Here is a 19,077-nt window from a genome sequence, read left to right as displayed (position 1 = left end):
TACTTCATCTTGTACCTGGCCCAGAACAAAATCGTAAAATGCTATGCCGATAGTTTCTAAGCCTTAGCTTAAGACTAAAATGCGCAATAAAGGACAACTGTACTTTCGTACAGTTGTCCTTTAAAGTAGAACTTTAAGAACTTTTTTTTCAGTTTGCATAGAGCAAGGGAGTGTTATAGCCCGTCAGATTTTTTTTTTTTTTTTACCATCTATGTCCCATTGTAGAGATTTCCCTTCACTTCCTGTCCCATAGCCAAACAGGAAGTGATAGGAAATCCCTGAAAATTAAGGGAATTCTCTGGGGACTCCCAGGTCACCAGAACTAGTGTCTTCATTGGAAGATTTCCCCTATAATACTTTTCAGGGGACAACCCAAAATGTGGGATTTTCTCTTACTTTCACTTTCAATGATAATGGTAAACAGGACAAATAGAGAGGGTGAATCTCCCTAATGGGGGCACAGACAGCAATACAAACTGACAAGCATTCTAATCCCTCTATGCTTTATCCAAAACTAAAAAAAAAATTTTGCCTTTAGTTATACTTTAGCCTTTTGCTTTTGGAGCATTTCCTTTTTCAGTTTTCTCACACATGCAAAAAAAAAAGCAAATTTTTTCTTCCACTTAAAACCCAAAAACATTATATATTTTTTGAAGACAGAAGACACAGGGCCTGCATAAAAAAATCCTGGTAATTGCAATTTTGTGTTGCATGATAATAGCATAGCTGGTTATCAAATAAGTAAAACAATACATCAAAATAAATTTAAGTGCACCTAAATGCAATACAATTTCCACATTTTCTATAAATTTTAAGAAATTAGTTAGTAGAGTAAATGGGCACCAAAATGTAAAAATTGTGTGAATCTGTTAAACAGCTACAAACGTTGATACCCAGAATTTTCCATAATCCTATAAAAACCTTTACAGCTTCTCAGTTTAGAGTTAAACATAAATAATGGCCCTAAAAGTATTCCTTTTACTATTGCATGCAAGGTGATACCTATTATGTGACACTCAATCATAATTTACTTGCCCGTCTGTGCATTTGTGTGTGCACGCGCATGCGCTAGGATGGATATATTTGAATTTTTTACTTGTTTACTTTTTTTTAACATACATTTATTGCTATCACGAGGGGGCTGACAAACCATACCTTCAACATCAGTAGTTTTGAAGGAGGGAAAATGGGAGGTGGCTGTGCCTGGATTTTGGAAAAAAAAAGTCAGCAGCTACAAATAGTGTAGCTGCTGACTTTTAATATAAGGACACTTACCTGCCCAGGGATCGGGTTGAAGTCTGTTCTCTGCTTATGTCCCAGAAGTCGGTCCAGGCACCCCGTCATCATGACCACAGAGTTGGGATCCGCCAGGTGCTCAGCCTCTCAGCTTCCCGCTAAGAGCCTGAGCTGGCCGCTCCCTGCCCCTCCACAGCCCATCGCTCCAAAGAGCGAGGAGGGGGCAGAGCAGAGAGCTGCTGACTGACAGTCAGCAGCTCTCTGCTCGGGTAGCTGTCCGATCACTAGGTTCCCTAAATACAGCAGAGCAGAGTGGCGGTTGATTCCGCAAGTCACCATGGAGGCGGCTACTGTTAGGAAGGCAGGTCTGGAGGCATCAGCTAAATCTGGCCCTAAGGTAAGGAAAAGGGGAGCTGTGTGGGGCTCTTGTGTTTTCATTTTTTTCCCCGGTGGAGAGGGCACAGGGGTGCGATGGTGACAGAAGACCACACTACCTTCCAGGTGGAAAGGTGGGTTTTTTTTCTAGTAATCCGGTGGTGGGGCACACTTACATGGTGTATCTAAATTACTCAGCAGTCTTGTGCTGATGGAGTAATAGCGGCCCCTAGCCCTTTCTTTTCTGTTTTTTTAGGATAAAAATCGGGATCCTAAAGAAAGCAAATGGGACACACCCAAGAAAAGATGTTCTATTTGTGGCAGGAAATTATCTTCTAGTTGTAAGAAAACACTTTGTCAAGATTGCATAGATCACCTGTTTAAAGGAATAACAGGGCCAATGTTCAAAAAATTTCTTGATTCCATGAAGAAAGAGATGGCTCAAACATTGCAGTCATTCAAAGCACTGGCGCAAGACACCCGCAGTGGAGGCCCCTTACCCAGTATCTTCAAGTGCTGGCCCCAGCACAGCACCTGCTATGGGCGTATCAAATCTGGTAATTCTGGAGCAAGGTACATTAGAAGAAATGGAAGGGACCACGAAGAGTCAGACTCTGAACCAGAAGATGGGGAACTTAAAGATGAAAAAATGACTTAAACACAAAGGTTTTTGTTTCCTTCAGAAGAAAGGGGGGGGGGGGGGCTTCTGAAAGCCATCTATGACACTTTAGAGCTAGATGAGGGGGAGGACAACAAAGTATTGTTGGTACATGATCGATTGTACGCAGTGCTACAAACAAAACAAGCAAGGACCTTCCCCATTCACTCTTATCTGACAGACACAATCCTTCATGAGTGGAAGGAGCCAGAGAAAAGAGTATTCTTATTAAGTATTAAGGAGGAAGAGCCTGCGATTTGGGGTAAATGCCCCAAGATTGATGCTTCACTATCCAAAGTATCAAAAAAGTTAGCTTTTGAAGATGCAGGATTCCTTAAGAATCCAATCGATAGAAAAACAGAAGGGTATCTTAAAATAGCCTGGGAAGCCTGTGCGGCAAATTTCAAACCTGCTCCAGCCACCACTTGTGTAGCCCGTACACTGGATCTATGGCTTAAACATCTTCGCTCCCTCCTACAAGGAGATACTGCAAAAGAAGAAGTTTTAGATGCTATTCCTACACTAAAGGTGGTAGCATACATTGCCTCCACCGAAGCAGTGAGGTTCACTGCCAGGTCCAGAGCCCTCATAAATGAGGCAACGAGAGCAGTCTGGCTAAAATCCTGGAATGGAGATCCTGCCTCAAAATCCAGACTCTGTGCTCTTCCCTTCTCCAGGGAGTTTCTTTTTGGCAAGGAGCTCAAGTCGGTCTTGGAGAGGTCGGCCGACTAGACAAAGGGATTCCCCATCCTTCGAAAACGGCAAGGGGGTAGGAGGAATTTTCATGCCTTCCAGAGGCAACAAAGGTTGAACCAAGACAAACAAGACCAGAAGAGGGGATGGAACTACAAGAGGGGGAAAGGAATAGGAGGTTTCCTTTTCAAACTCTCCCAGCCAAAACAAAAGCCTGAATGACCTGAATGGCAGCTGGGTGGGAGGAAGACTGGGGACCTTCTTACCACAGTGGCACAAAAAACAAATTTATTCTGGAGCTATTAAAATCAGGATAAAAATAGAGGTTATTGGCAAACTCCAAACAAAATTTGTGGCAAAAAAACCTGCCCGGAGACAATGAGAAAGCAAGGGCTATGTCTTCCCTTCTTCAGGAGCTGTTGGATCATAAAGTGATCAGTTACATCTCTCCAAGCCAGAGAAAGGGAGGGTTTTTACTCTCACATCTTTCTCTGACAGGAGCTATCAGGTAAGTACTGTCTTATTCTGAATCTAAAGAATTTCAACACGTGAAATACAAAAGATTCAAAATGGAATCAATTTATTCAACCAGTGAACTTCTGACACCAAGTGTATTCATGGCATCCCTGGACTTAAGGGATGCATATTTACACATCCCAATTCAACCAGATTTAAAGATTTATCTCAGGTTTGCAGTAAAAAACCAGAGAGAAACTCTTTATTTTCAGTGCGATGCACTACCTTTTGAACTAGCTTCCACCACACAGATTTTCACGAAAATTCTAGCGGAAGCCCTGCAGGTCCTAAGGTCAGAAGGGATCCAAATTTTCCCCTAGTGGGACAATCATCTTCTTTTCAGAGACTCGGTAGAGGAAGTGGAACAAAATCTGATGCAGGTTATGGATCATCTTCAGAATCTGAGCTGGCTCATAAACCGAGAAAAATCAAATCTCACTCCAGCACAAAGAGTGTTTTTTTCTGGGTTATGTCGTAGATTCCTCCTTAGAAAAAATCTTCCTTACAGAGGAAAAATTTCAGACCCTAAAAACTGAGGTGTTAAATCTTTGTCTGAGCTCAGAATCTTCAGTAAGAAACCTGATGAGGGTACTGGGTCTAATGATAGCAGCCATCCTGAGGTTCTGTGGGCTCAGCTGCGCATGAGGCATCTGCAGGCTTTCATGCTATTAGTCTGGAACAGGCTGAAGGAATCACTTCCACTGATGGTAGAAATTCCTCTGGAAGTGAAGGCATCGAACCAGTGGTGGTTAAGATGAGAAAACCTCACAGTGGGATGCCTGTGGTCACTGCAAGATCCGGTCATAATCACGATGGATGCAAATGCAAAAGGTTGGGGAGCACATAGGAACAAGCAAATGGTCCAAGGCAGCTGGGACAGTCAGTGGACCAGCCACTCATCCAACACCAAGGAGCCGAGAGCAGTGATGGAAGCAATTTTGTCCTTCAGCCCAACCATAAAGGGAAGGCATGTGAAAATATTCTCAGACAACATCACAGCAGACAGCTACATCATTGGGCAGAGAAAAATCGGGTGTCCTTAGTGGCAGTGCACCTAAAGAAAGAACAAAACTCCCTAGCAGTTTTTCTAAGCAGGGAAGTATTGCATGAAACAGAATGGTGCCTAAACCAGACCATATTTAATCATATCACAGTGAGATGGGAAAATCCCCAAATAGATCTGTTTGCCATGAGAAAGAAAAGAAAAATGGGTAAAAAAAATTCTTTGCAAAGAAACCCACCCAGTGTGGGTCTGGATGCCCTATCTCAGCCTTGGGAAACAGGAAAGTATGCCTTTACACTGTTCGCCCTTATCCCCAAGATCATCAAAAAGATTTGCTTCTCATCAACCAGAGTGATCCTACTAGCACCCTACTGGCTGACAAGGGCTTGGTTCATGGGGTTACTAAAGCTCAGCATAGCAAAACCTTGGAATCTGCCTTGCACACCGGATCTGATCTACCAGGGAGCAGCAAATCATCCTGGTGTGGGCCTACTTTCTCTGAGGGCTTGGCTTCTGAAAGGGAGTTGCTAACTCAGAACGGTCTGTCAGAAAAGTTACAGACACAATACTTATCAGCAGGAAGTCTTCCACAAACTCAATCTATACGAAGATCTGGAAGAAGTTCTGCGGCTGGCGTATAAACAACCTCATGGTAGAAGGTCCAATGATTCCAGCAATACTGGACTTCTTACAAGAGGGCTAGCTCTCAGTACGCTCAAAGTCCAGGTGGCGACCCTTTCACATTTTTGGAGTTTCAGAATAGCCGAGAATCCTTTAATCAATACATTTTTGGCTGCAATTTGATGAAAACGCATCCCAGTCACTGCCAAGTTTCCTTCTTGGGACCTGACCATGTCCCTTTAAAGTTTTTGCAGTGAACCCTTCAAGCCTCTTGAGACCTGTTCCATCAGACTCCTAACGCTGAAAACAGCTCTCCTAGTGGCTTCCGTTTCGGCTAGAAGGGTCAGTGAAATTCATGCCTTTTCTGTCGCAGAACTGTATTGCATTATTATGCAGGACAAAATTGTCCTGTCGTTGGACCCTGCTTTTCTTCCAAAAGTTGAAAGAAAATTTCATAGAACAGAGGAAATCGTTATCCCATTGTTGTTTGCAAATTCAAGTAATGCAAAAGAATTATTATTCCACAGCGTAGATGTCAGGAGGTGTATGATCGCATACATCGAACGCAAAAAAGACTGGAGATCTACCATAAGGCTATTCATTCTCTTTTCTGGACCCTACAAAGGTAGGAAAGCTTAAAAAAATACCATTGGCAGATGGCTAAAGGCAGCAATCTGTGACTCATAGCAGGCATCCTCTTTGACTCCCCCTCCAATAATCAAACCCCATTCTACAAGAGCAGTTGCTACTTCTTGGGCAGAAAAGGCCAGAGCATCGGCACTCCAGATCTGCAAAGCTGCTACCTGGACCAAACTTTCGTGAAGCACTACAGGTTGGACCTACTCGAAGCAATACCAGGCCTTCGGGAGAAAAGTGCTCCAAGCAGTGATCCCGCCCTAATCAGGTAGTTCTATGTTGTCCTCCTTGTGAGCCGTCCTGGAAGATGACTTGGAAAAACTGAGTTTTTACATGTTAACTCACTTTTCAGGAATCTTCCGGGATGGCACCAATCCCCCTCAGTATAGATATCCAGTATGTTATTTTTCCCCATTGAGATCTGATGTATTTTCAAAGTGTTCCTTTTTCCCTCTGTTGGTTAATCTAGATTGACTCGTGTCTTTTTTCAGCCAGACTAACTATGTAACTATGTAAGTGAATAGGTAGATTTAAAGTCACCTGATCACTTCTAATTGAATGCTTGAAACCTGCTGAACATGGTAAATACATTTATGGAAGCTGCAAGTTTGTTTACATCCCAGTACTGCCACACCGTATAACTTGCCGTAATGGCAGAAATAGCATTGTTGATACACTCCCCCCCACACTCAAGTGTGCATCCAGTTAGCACAGATACCTTCAGCTTTGATTCAGTCCTGTTCAGAGCTGCACAGCCTTTTCCCTGAAGGCAGTTGCTTCGTACTGCTCATGTGCGATGTGTCCCAAATCATTCCCATGGGAAAGCTGTATTCAGGGAGAGGCCTCTAGTGGTCACTCTGAATTTGGCTTCCCTATAGGAATGAATAGGGCTGTGGTATGCATGTGCAAGATAAAGCAACTGTTTTTAGATGAAACAGCTGTGTGCCTCCAAATAGGGACACACAGTAAAGATCGCTGGATCAGCACTGAGGGTAGGTATTTGTCCTAGTAAGGTGCACCCAGGGAGGGGTGGGAGTTTATAAAGGAAAACTGTCATAAACTAAACTAAAAAAGGATGTAGTTACTTCTGAAAATGCTAGCTGCCTAGTTGTCACTGAACTGGAACAAATATACTGATAAGGATGTGAAAACTTTATTCTGCGTTTCTTTATTTGCAAACTTTTTTCTGAGTTAGTGACTCAAAGTACTTATGAAAGAAGAATGTATCAGGAAACATTATTTCTGCTTGCAAAACCAACCCATATTGTTATTATATGGTTTAGCTTTGATGTAAAGTGATGAGATAGACAAAGGAAAAGTGGAGAGTTGGTGTGCAAAGCGGGCTATACACATTGCAAATTTCTTTTCTGCAACCACGGATTGCAGGAAATAAATTTGTACAATTTCCCACAGTGCTGACAGGAAAAACACAGGCAATGCTGACAGGGAAATCAGTAATTGTCTTCTCCCGGCGGGGGGCAGGGGCCGGTCGGGGAAGTCATCTCTGCGGGGAGAAAACAGTGATTATTGCTAGCAGCTATTGCAGCCACTAGTGATAATCGCAAGAGAATTCAGCAGGCTGGTGCTGTTGAGCGCTGTGGTAGTTCATTGAGTCTTTCTGTCATCGTGAAATTGCCTGGCCGTATGATGTGCGGGAAGACAGCTCACACTGACGAATCTGCAGAAGACCTGCATCGGCGTTCTGCTAATCTTTGGTGCAATGCTTTCCAGGCTCCTGGAAAAAAAATGCACATTTTTTTATCTGCAAAAAAAAAAAAAAATGTGTATTTATTTTAAAATGAACTTATCTATTATTAGAGAAATCCAGAGAATCTTGTACTGATGCCATGCTCAGTACTTAAAGCACTTTTACCAGACCCCATTTAGAAAATAAAAGTGTATTATTTCATTTAAAAAGCCAGCAAATTTCGACAAAATGGTTATGCACAAAAATATTAAGCTACTGCGGCTTAAAATAATGAATTATCAACTGGAAACACAACACACACTAATCATAGAAGTAGAAGCTGCTTTTGCATCATGGGAGTTTAATTTTTTCCTGTTTCAGTCCTTTAAATTGGTTGAGTGACCAAGCACAACTTCAAATATTTTATCTCTTTCTACATGTGTATGCATAGGGATCTTTGGAACGGTTGTCATGAAAGTATTTGGAAAACTACAACTAGGTCATGTTTTGTGATTAGTTTATATACAAACTTTGTATGGCTGAATACTTTTTAAATATCCCCTTGTTATTGCTCTTACTTTATTCTTATTGTAATAGTTTTCACATGTCTGCTAAAGCTATTATATTTCTGGAAAGATAGCCAGAATTGGTATAATGTGCAAGTATCCACATCAGGTCGGTATCAGGCATTCCTTTTAATGCTATTCAATTAAGATAAAATCTGCAGCTGTATAATGAGAAGCCTGACTGACCTCTTAAAAATGGGACATAAGTGGAGAAGTAACTCCTCTTCTGCCTCAGGCCCCTCTTACTAAACTGAGACTAGAGCATGTGATTTGACCGGCAGTTCCTGCCAATAGACCACATAATGGATAGTTATCAGAGTATAATGGGCTTCTTGTAATGGATTCATTGTGTAGAGCTGGCTGCTAAAATTACCAGAAGTTATCTAAGAGTGTGCTTTGTTCCCAACACATTGATTTTTCTTTTATTTCTGTTTGGATGGAAGAGCCATCAGTCAGAGAATACTTTACACTGACCCACAGGTATCTCTTGCTGTTGACCTAAAATCATGAAGGCTGTTGGCTTCCACATTTGAGCTGATTTCGTAATTTTCTTTAAGACCATTTGTTTTAGTCCCGGTTCACATATATGCGATGTTAGACATCGCATGTCAATTCGGAGCGCACTGTTCTGCAAATCACATGCAATGTCTGTGCAATGCAAATTCAGCCATACAGATTGCATGGCTAAATTTGCATTGCATTTGGACACAACTCGCACAGGACCCTTTTTCGGGTCCGCGCCAGAATTTGATCGCATGGGTGTTCACACCCATGCAATCAGATTCATTTCCGAACTGACAGTTCGCACTGCGATATGCGAACTGATCTGGGGGTGTCATTAACTTTGTATTGACACCCCCAGCGATTCGCATATGGCAGTGTGAACTGCCTGCAAGTTGAATGCGATGTGGGAACCTGCAGTGGATTTGCAGGCTTCCCGCATCGCATATATGTGAGCCGGTCAGGAAGGCAATTTAACATTACAGCAGTTTATTTGTTGAATCCATGTATGAAGACAGATCATTAACAAATCCTCAACCACTTACCAGAATAGTAGCAGATTAATGAAAACCAAAGCAACATGTGGACTTGTTACCTAAGTTTTACCTTTTTAAGAGGGAAAATATTTTACGAATACAAGTTTTGCTTCTATGTTCATAAATCCGCCCTAGTGCATGAATTACAGTATATTCAAGTAACAAACCAGCACCACCAGGTGTGCAGACAACACACATGAAAAAAAAAAAAAATACCCCCTGAAATAAATGTCTACACCACAAAGGCTGTATGTATAAAGCCTATTTCACACGTACAGACCATTTGTCTGTTTTTCGTCCATCCGCTAATGGAAGAAAAACAGGCATCAGTGCATCTCTATGGAAAAACTGATGTAAATGGTTGATCATCCATTTACATCCATTTACATCCGCATTCATCAACACCTGTTTTTTTAAATGGATCAAAGCCTGATTTGTGTTCCATTAAAAAAGGTGTAAATGGACAAATGATACATTTTTGCATTGGTAGTGGATGTAAAAATACTCATGTAAAACCTGATGAGAAACTGATGAGCAGCTGATGAGAAACTGATCTAAACTTCATCTGGTTTTTCTTTGGAAAAACAACACCAAACTGATAAAATGAAGGGTGCCCAATAGAAAAATAACTTTATTATAAATGACATGATACCATACAAATGTACAACACCCCAAAAATACATCCAGCAGATTAAACACGTACAACCCCTGCCCCCCCCCCCCAAAAAAAAAATTGTATCAATACACAAGTCCCCGTATAGTGTTATCATCCATCAGGGAAGTCAGAGCCCTGGATGACATCTATTGGGATCAGTAAACTATATACATAATGTGTGTATTCTTATTCACGAAATAAAAACATACAAAATAATATTTATAGTATAAAAATGTAAACTTTGATATTACCAATAACTAACCCCACGCCACCCAACAAACTGCCATTAATGCCCTTCCAAAAATATAAAAGAACTAAATATGCAAAAATTTCAAAATGAAAAGCCAAAAATCAAATAAAAAAGAATAAAAAAATACTAAGACTTCAAAAGAGGGAACACTGGTGTATCTCAGATCAGTGCTGAAGCATAAAGTATAACATGGGGACTGTTTGCAGAGGGCTTACTGCCACCAATCCCCATGTTATTGGTGTTAACAAATCTTATGATTTTATACTCTGTAATATACACACACACATATATTTTGTATGTGTTCATTTGGTGATATACAATACTGACCTTATGTACATGATTTACTAACCCAGGTCAGTGTCAACCAGGGCTTAATTTGAGATCCCTCATGAAAGATAACATTATACAAGGATCAGTGCCAGTGTTCTGATTCGATAACTTTTTTCTTTTGGTAGGGGGATGATGGCGGGTGGTATATGTTTTTACTCAGTGGGTTGTATGTTGTACATTTGTATGGTGTTGTGTACTTTATATTAAAGTTGTTTTTCTGTTTTTCTTACAACCTTTTTGGTGTGGACATTTTTTTCAGGGTGTACTTTGTCTTGTGCACATGTGACAGTCCTTGGTAATTTTGGGCAAACATTCTTCTGTGGGTTGTGTCTGTTGTGTGTTGTACATTTGTATAGTGTCGTATACTTTATAAAGTTATTTTTCTGTTTTTCTTATAAAATTTGTGGTGTGGACATTTGTTTCAGGGGGTACTTTTTTCTTGTGGATTGCAAAATGTGCACATATGACAGACCAATGGGGATTTTGGGCTAACATTCCAGCCACCACTCCAAAAACATATAACCTGTTCACAAAGTGGAGCTCCTGTCCAACTGCTTAATACACAGTTTCAACACCTATATAGTTTGTTTACTGGTTTACTTACCAGATATTTTTTATTTTGGCCAACCATTCTTTGAGATACATAACCATTCCAGAACTGCCAGCTGGACAGCGACAGAACCTTACCAATCTGATAAGGTTATCGCTCTGCCCTTTCCTCTCATTAGCAAGTTCACAATGTTAAATTGTCAGCATTATTATTATTATAATACAGGATTTATATAGCGCCAACAGTTTGCGCAGCGCTTAACAAAATGAAGGCAGACATTACAGTTACACTACAATTTGGAACAAAAGGAATCAGAGGGCCCTGCTCGTTAGAGCTTACAATCTAAACGTTTAAGCATTAAGTAATGTAAATGATCCATGATTGGCTTACACCTCTGTCCTCTGCTATGCAGGAAATTGCAATTAAAAAATGTAGGGACTCGTTTGCAACTTAAAGTATGTGTTAATGCTTGTGTTTTCGTGCATTCAAGCGTGTTGCATTAGCAGCGTATTCATTTTGAATTGGCTCTCAATGCACCTCAATGCATGAATAGTAGGTCCTGCATCACTTTTACAGTCCATTGCACTGTCTCAAAGATTTTCAAACATCACTTCAATAACCACTTAGAAACAGCTGCTAGTTTTTAACATTAGAGAGCTGTCAAAATTCAGCTGCAGAAAAATAAACCCCTATTCACACTATGATGTGCAACACCAGGTGTTTTTTTACTGTGGAATCGTTGCACGTGTTTTTTGCACAAAAAAAAGAAAAGTGCACATCTACTTGCCGCGTTTAGGGTGCCATTAACAATAATTGGCACCGCAAGTGCAACACATTTTTTTTGTGCGATTCCTCAACACGTGTTCATGAAACGCAATTGTGTAAATGCAGCCAAAGGGCTTGTTCACATATGTTTCCGGAATACATCTCCATAATACGCAGGATCTTGGTGGCAAAAAGAACTTGCAAATTTGTTGAATGCTTGCAACATTTGTGGAACGTTTACATTCATACAGGAACCCTAATTGTCGCTGCCACTGCAAGGGCTGACGAATCATTGATGTGCTGGTGGTACATGTGCAGAATGTCTTTAAACAGTCCTGAACAAATGACTACCTGAGGTTAGTCTCTGCATGAGCCACCAGCGCATCAGTGACAGATTCAGACAACAGTGTGCAATACACATTGTTGTTCTACTTGGTACCCCATAATGACAAAGTAAAAACAGAATTTTAGAAATGTGTGTGAATTTTTCTTTTTTAAATGAAAAACTCAAATACCACATTGGCATAAGTATTTAGACCCTTTGCAACAACACTTGAAATTTAGCTCAGGTGCTTCCAATTTATCTTGATTGTTGCTGAGATGTTTTTACACCTTGATTGGAGTCCACCTTTGGTAAGTTAAATTTATTGTACCTGATTTAGAAAGGTACACACCTCTCTATAAAAAGGCCTCTCAGCTGACAATGCATACTGTATCTGAGCAAAAGCCATAAAGTCACTGGAACTGCCTTCAGAGCTCAGAGACAGAATCATTGCAAGGCACAGATCTGGGGAAGGCTACAAAAATAAAACCTGCCGCACTGAAGGTTCTCAAGAGTACAGTAGCCTCCACAATTCTGAAATGAACTTTGGCACAACCAGGACTACTCCAAGAACTGGTTGTCTGGAGTAATTAGGGGGAGAAGGGCCTTAGAAAGAGCAGTGACCAAGAACCCCATATTCACACAGACTGAGCTTCAGAGATCCTGTGTAGAGATGTGACAAAGTTCCAGAAGGAAAGCCATCACTGCAGCCCTCCACCAATCTGGGCATTATGGCAGAGTGGCATGATGGAAGCCTCTCCTCAAGTGCAAAACACATGAAAGCCCCCTTGAAGTTAGCAAAAAAACACCTGACGGACTCTTAGACTGTGAGGAACAAGATTTTTCTGATCTGATGAATCCAACATTGAACTTTTTGGCTTAAATTCTAAATATTATGTTTGGATAATACCATCCGGACAGTGAAGCATGGTGGTGGCAGCATCATGCTGTGGAGTGTTTTTCAGCAGCAATGACTTGGAGGCTTGTCAGGGTTGAGGGAAAGCTTAAGGGAGCAAAGTACAGCGATATCCTAAATAAAAACCTGTTCCACAGTGCTTAAGCCCTCAAATTGGGCTGAAGGTTGACCTTAAAACATGACAACGATCCTAAGCACACAGCCACGACAACACAGGAGAGGCTTAGGGACAGCTCTGTGAATGTCATAGTGGCCCAGCCAGAGCTCTGACTTGAATCCTTGAGCATCTCTGGAGAGACCAAAATATGGCTGTCCTCTGACAGCCTCCATCCAACCTGACAGATGGCAGAAAATCTCCCAATCCAAGTGTTCAAAACTTGTCACGTCATATCCAAAAAGGCTCGGGGATATAATTGCTGCCGAAGGTGCTTCAACAAATTAATGAGTAAAGGGGGCTGAATACTTAGGTACATGTGAAATTTTAATTTTTTCTTTTAAATAAATTTACAGACATTTTTCAAATTCTTTTCTCTTTCGTTCATTGACGGACACAGCTCCAGAATCTTCTTGACTATTGGGTTATGCTGCCCCCTACAGGAGTAGGACTCTAAGCAGGAAAAAACTTTACCATGCCTATGGGGCAATCCCAGGGAGTATATTCCAACTTCCTGCTATAGGCATTCATTTTTTTCTGCCTAGACAGGAGTAAGGACCTAATTCCTTGCTGGGATCTCTGGTCCTAGCATTTTTTCCTTTTCAAATTGATTTTTTTTCCCCCTCTTTTATTATTTTATGTTCCTGTGAGAACAACAATCAACTGCTGGACTGGGCGACAGACTGGATATTCTAGATCCTTAAGGTCTCCCCAGTCTGGCCAGTGAGCGTGTGCAGGCATCAGCTCCGCTCTAGGTCGGCCGCGGCATAGCCCCACTGGATGGGGGCTGGCCTGCGAGGTAAATGTCTCGGGAGGATGCATACGACCTGGTCGTGGCCTGAGTTGCAGTGTTCCTCCTGGCTGACAGCACCCCCATTTCGGTGGAGAGATGATCTGTCCGGAGCGGTGCCCACCTGGTTCCACGGTATGGTAAGTAGTTATCTCCCCTCTCCCCTTGAGGATTTTGGGGTGGACGTGAGCCTCTCCCTGGGGCGGTGGGACCCCCCAAGTTCCTCTCCTTCTCCCCAACCCCTCTAGGGTCACCGTGGGTCTTCCATACTCCGTGACCCCCCTGGTGGTTGCCATGTTGTCTGAAGGGGGGCTTCCTTTTGGGACAGCTGCTGACCTTTTTTTCCATGCGCACACGGGGGGGCTACAACAGGTTTTGTCGTCACCCTGGGGGGTTAGTGACCTGGGCAAGGGGGTCTGAAGTTCTCCTTGCTGTCGTGTTGGGCTGGGGGAATGCATAAATTCACATCCGCGGGTCCGCGCCACACACAGCTGGACCCGGCCTAAAATTTAGGCCGCGGCTTTGCAGCCTACTGGCCGGACACTGTTTTGGGAGGTCTCAGTGAGAGTGGCTGGAGCCATCACCCTCCGTTTGGGCATCTGCCCTATTCCCCTTTGTTCCTGGGTGGTTGGATCTGGCAGGCTTTGCACCCAGGCGGCAAGGCACCCTTAGAAATCTAGGCAGCGGCTTGCGGCCTACTTGGCCTTGTGGCTAAGTGGGCGCCTCCGGGGGGGGTGGTCAGGAGCACCCCAGTGAGTGTCCTGTAGCCACCCGCCTCCCCTTGGATAGGATCTGTGCGGCTGGGCCTCCACCTAAATTTAGGCCGCGGCCTACTAGGCCATGCAGCCAGCTTGGCGCCTTCCCTGTGGGGGCGCTGTGGGGGTGGTCACCTTTGTTTGATGACCGCATGCCGCTATTTTACGTAGGGCATCCACCCTTTAGCGCTGCGGACCCTCTGGGTACCTTGCCTGCGCTTTCGAGTCACAGCAAGCAGCCCCCTTTAAGGCAGCCATTAATTTTCATTCGGCCCTCTATGAGGGGCTCGGAGGGTGACCCCGTTCTTTTTTGTTTTTTTTTCGCGGGGTCCAGTAGGTGGTCCATTTGTGTGCCCTGGGTCGGCATCCCCTTGCGGGTTTTGCAGTTGGCGACCCTCACCTGCCTGTTTTTTCTCTATGCAACAATCCTGATGGGGATGTTTCAGGGTGAGCTTAGTATGTAGGGACCCTACTGGGTCTGCATCCACGCACTTTGAGTGCTCTGATAGTGAGGATGATTCCTCTTCTACTGCAGCCGCGCATGCAACGGCGCTGATGGATGCACTGATTGTATTGGTGCGGGCAACTTTAAATATTGGAGGATGCAGCTGCTGCTGCGCCGGAGGTGCCGGTCCCTTTTGGTAGCTCCCAAAAAGTGGTAAAAGGTGTCCCCTTTTTTTCTGCCTAGTTGACAAAATTGTTGCAAGTCAGTGACCTAATCGCATTATGTCGGTACCTGAGCATTTTCGCTAGACAATAAACTTTAGTAGTGTCCCTGTTTAAAAAAGTGGACAGTCCCATCTGTGGTGGATTCTCAGGTTTTCAGGCCGAATAACTCCACTTTAATTCCGATGGAGGAGTCTCCTGCATTTAAAGACCCTTTTGACGGGAAAACTGAGACTTTGGTCTGCCACGTTTTCTGTGTCTGGTTCGGCCCTTAGGCTGGTGTTCACCATAGCATTGGTGTCCCAGACTGTGACAGAGTGGGCAAAGGTTTTGTGCCAGGACCTTGAGGGGGAACAGTTTCCCCCTGCCCTTTCCAGTTGGCGGACCAGTTGGTCCAGGGGTTCCAGTTTGTCTGTGGTGCCTCTCTGGATGTGGCTCCCTTGATTTCTAAGCTGTCCGTGACAGCAGTTGTCCTTTTGTGCATGATATGGCTGGTCTGTGGACCAGTCTTCCAAGACGGCCTTATCTGTTCTTCCCTTTTTGGGGGATCACTTGTTTGGATCTTCCTTAAGGGTGTTACAGGAGGGAAGAGTACTCTTCTTCCACAGGCTGCCAGGGGCGAGGAGTCTCGTCACAGAGAGCAGGTTCTTCCAGACCTACAGACGAGCCCTCTTCTGCCTGAAGGGGTGCCCTCACCCGTGTCTGAGGTGGGGGGATGTCTTCGCTTCTTTCCGGACCCATGGACCTTTCTAAATTCAAGACAGGTGGGTCCACAAGCTGATCCAGTTCGGCTACAAGATTGGGTTTTTGTCTTATACTCCAGTGAGGTTTTTTCCTTCCAAACTGTGTTTGTCCCCAGACCGCCTGTGGGGTCTCTTTGGGGAAATGCAAGTCTTTCTACTTCAAGGGGTGATTGTTCTGGTTCCAAAATCTGAACATTTTCAAGGTTTCTAGTCAAACCTGTTTACAGCTCCCAGAAAGGAAGGCAAAAAAACGTCCAATCCTGGACCTCAAGGCTTTAAACCACTTGTGCGGGTACAGAAGTTTCGAATGGGGTCCATTCGTACAGTAGTGAAGGCATCCCCACATCACCTTCATATTCCACCATATGTTAGTCATCAGCGTTTCCTCCGCTTGCTGTGGGTGAGGAGCATGCTCAATTCATGGCATTACTCTTTAGGCGCCTTAGCTCCTTGGGTATTCACAAAAGTGTTTGCCCTGGGGTTGGCATTGTAGCGGCAGCGGGGAATTGCGGTACTGGGTACCTGGACTATCTTCTGCGAGCAGAGTCTCGGACTGCTCTAAAGGACAACCTGGACATTACTGTGTGGACTCTGTAGGAGTTTGGTTGGAAATCAAACTTCCAAAAATCTGCTCCACCAAGTTGGACTTTCTGGGTCTGACTCTGGATCGGCTTCAGGAGTGCAAGGTAACGATCTATCGGACAGTCGGTATGTCAATCACCATCGGGGCACAAGAAGTGTCCTGGCGGCCCAGGAGGTAGTTGGTATTCTAAGGTTCAGCTGTGTCTCCGGTGGGGAACTCCCAAGGTTGACCTATTGGTCTTTCCTCACAACAGGAAGGTACAGAGTATTGTGGCAAGGTCTCGGGATCCTCTGGCCGAGGTCACAGAAGCACTGGTGTCTCCTTGGGGCCAGTACCTACTGATATACACCTTTCCCCCGCTTAAACTTCTGCCGAGTCTCCTCTGATAGATCGAGGCAGAAGGGATCCGATCATCATAGTGGCTCCAGACTGGCCGATCTGGTATGGCTGGTTGCCGATGCCCTTGGAGGCTTCCTCTCTGAGAAGATTTATTGGCTCAGGGGCCAATCTTCCATTCTGCGTTACAGTCGCTGGCTTTCGGCATGGCTGTTGAAGGCCAGGGGTTGCAGGATAGGGGGTTGTCTAAACCGATGATTCCCACATTGTAAAAGACTAAAAAATCTACCTCTAGGAAGATTTTACCATTGCGCTGGAAGGCGTACATTGCGTGGCGTGAGTCTCTTGGGGTCATCCCTGTTCCATTTCAGTGGCCCGGATTTAGGCATACCTTCAAGGAGGTGTTGAGCAGCGCCTGGCCTTGGGTATCGTCAACGGCCAGGTTTTTTCGGCCTCGGCGGTCTTCTTTTGCCATCCTTTGGCTACACATTCTTCGGTTCGCACCTTTGTTCAGGGGGTTCGCCACTTGACTCCGTGGAATCTTCATTTGGTGCTGTCGGTTCTCAAGTACCCACCTTTCAGAAATATTGGCGAGCTTCCTCTGCTTACATTGTCCCAGAGGGTAGCCTTCTTGATGGCTATTACTTCTGCATGCAGGGTGTCAGAGCTGGTGGCGTTGTCTTGTCCACCTTACCTGGTGGTTCACAGAGATAAAGTGGTGCTTCACCCTTGTCAGTCATTCCTTCCTAAGGTTGTTTCTGGTTTCCATCTGAATAAAGACTTTGTGTTGCCTTCCCTGTGTTCTAAGCCTGAACATCCTAAGGAGATTGCCTTGCACTGTCTGGATGTGGGTCGGACGATCAGGGTGTACCTTGCGGCAACCGAGTCGTTTAGGAAATCGGCCTTACCATTTGTCCTTACGGATTGACCTCGCAAAGGGTTGGTTGCGTTTGCCGCAACCATTTCCAGATAGACAAGATGGACAGTGGTGCAAGCCTATTCCATCAAGGGTCCGGTTCCTTCGTTCCTTGTTAAGGCGCTTTCTACGTGGGCGCTTAGTGCCTTTTGGGTCTTCCGCCTTCAGGCGTCAGTGTTGCAGGTTGGCAAGGCGGCCACATGGTCGTCTGTGCACACTAGGGGTGCACCGATCCAACTTTTTTGGTCCCGATCCCGATGCCGATCTTTTGCTTTGTGAAATTGCTGATCCCGAGTCCGATCCGGAAGTACCGTTTTGTGAGCTTATGACAAAATAATACTTCCGGATCTGTATCGGTATCGGCAGATACCTTATAACATTGTGCATTTAAGAGGTTAAACTTCCCTCCTCTGGCAGACGGAACGAAAAGATACATTGTATGCATTGTGTTTACTTAACTGGGAGACTGGCAGGCATTTGCAGGAGGCTCTTTTTTTTTTTTTTTTTCTTTGACAGCTGTTCTCTGCTCCCTCACAGCTATGTAAAGAGCAAAACCGGATCGGCCCGTGGATCTGTTAATTTTACCGATTCCCTGATCCAGCTATTATGGCCATATCGGCGTCAATATCCGATCCTAATATGGGATCGTTGCATCCCTAGTGCACACTTTCACAAAATTTTATACAATAGATGTCCTGGATTCTACGGATGCTGCTTTGGCCGCAAAGTTTTGCAAGCCGCTGAGAGGATTAGTCCTCTTTGAGGGTGTATGTTTTTTTAAGGTGAGCTCCAGTTGTTTCTGGTTGAGCTCCATGTTACCTGGTTGGCTAGGTTTAGCCTTTTGGGAATTTTTTCTGCTGTGTTTTTTCCCCACCCCTTATATGTTTGACACCGCTTTGGGACCTCCCAATTGTCAAGAAGATTCTGGAGCTGTGTCCGTCAATGAACGAAAGAGAAAATTGGATTTTTGTCTTACCGTAAAACCCTTTTTTCTGATGTACATCGACGGACACAGCACCCACCCCTCTATTGAGTTGGGTTATTTTTCTTCTGACACTGCTTGCGACTAAACTGAATGCCTATAGCAGGAAGTGGGATTATACCCCTTGGGACTGCCCCATAGGCGTCGTACAGCTTTTTCCGGCCTTGTGTCCGTCAATGAACATCAGGGAAAAGGGATTTACGGTAAGACAAAAATCCAATTTTTCCACTTTGTCATTATGGGGTACTGTGTGTAGATTAAGGAGAAAAAATTAATTGAATTTACTGTAGTATAAGGCTTTGAATTTGAAAAAAAGTGAAGAGGGTCTGAATACTT

General features: G+C 44.0%; 1 protein-coding gene across 1 annotated transcript in view; it reads left to right on the top strand.

Moving 5' to 3' along the window:
* Positions 1–19,077, top strand: part of MGAT4B (alpha-1,3-mannosyl-glycoprotein 4-beta-N-acetylglucosaminyltransferase B) — an 832,974-nt gene that overhangs the window by 427,011 nt on the left and 386,886 nt on the right. The window lies entirely within an intron of this gene.

The sequence above is a fragment of the Pelophylax lessonae genome, assembly GCF_965119305.1.
Source record: "Pelophylax lessonae genome assembly, chromosome: 4".
Taxonomy (NCBI): Eukaryota; Metazoa; Chordata; class Amphibia; order Anura; family Ranidae; genus Pelophylax; species Pelophylax lessonae.
The sequence above is the reverse complement of the archived record's forward strand: the minus strand, read 5'-3'. Positions and strand labels throughout refer to the sequence as shown.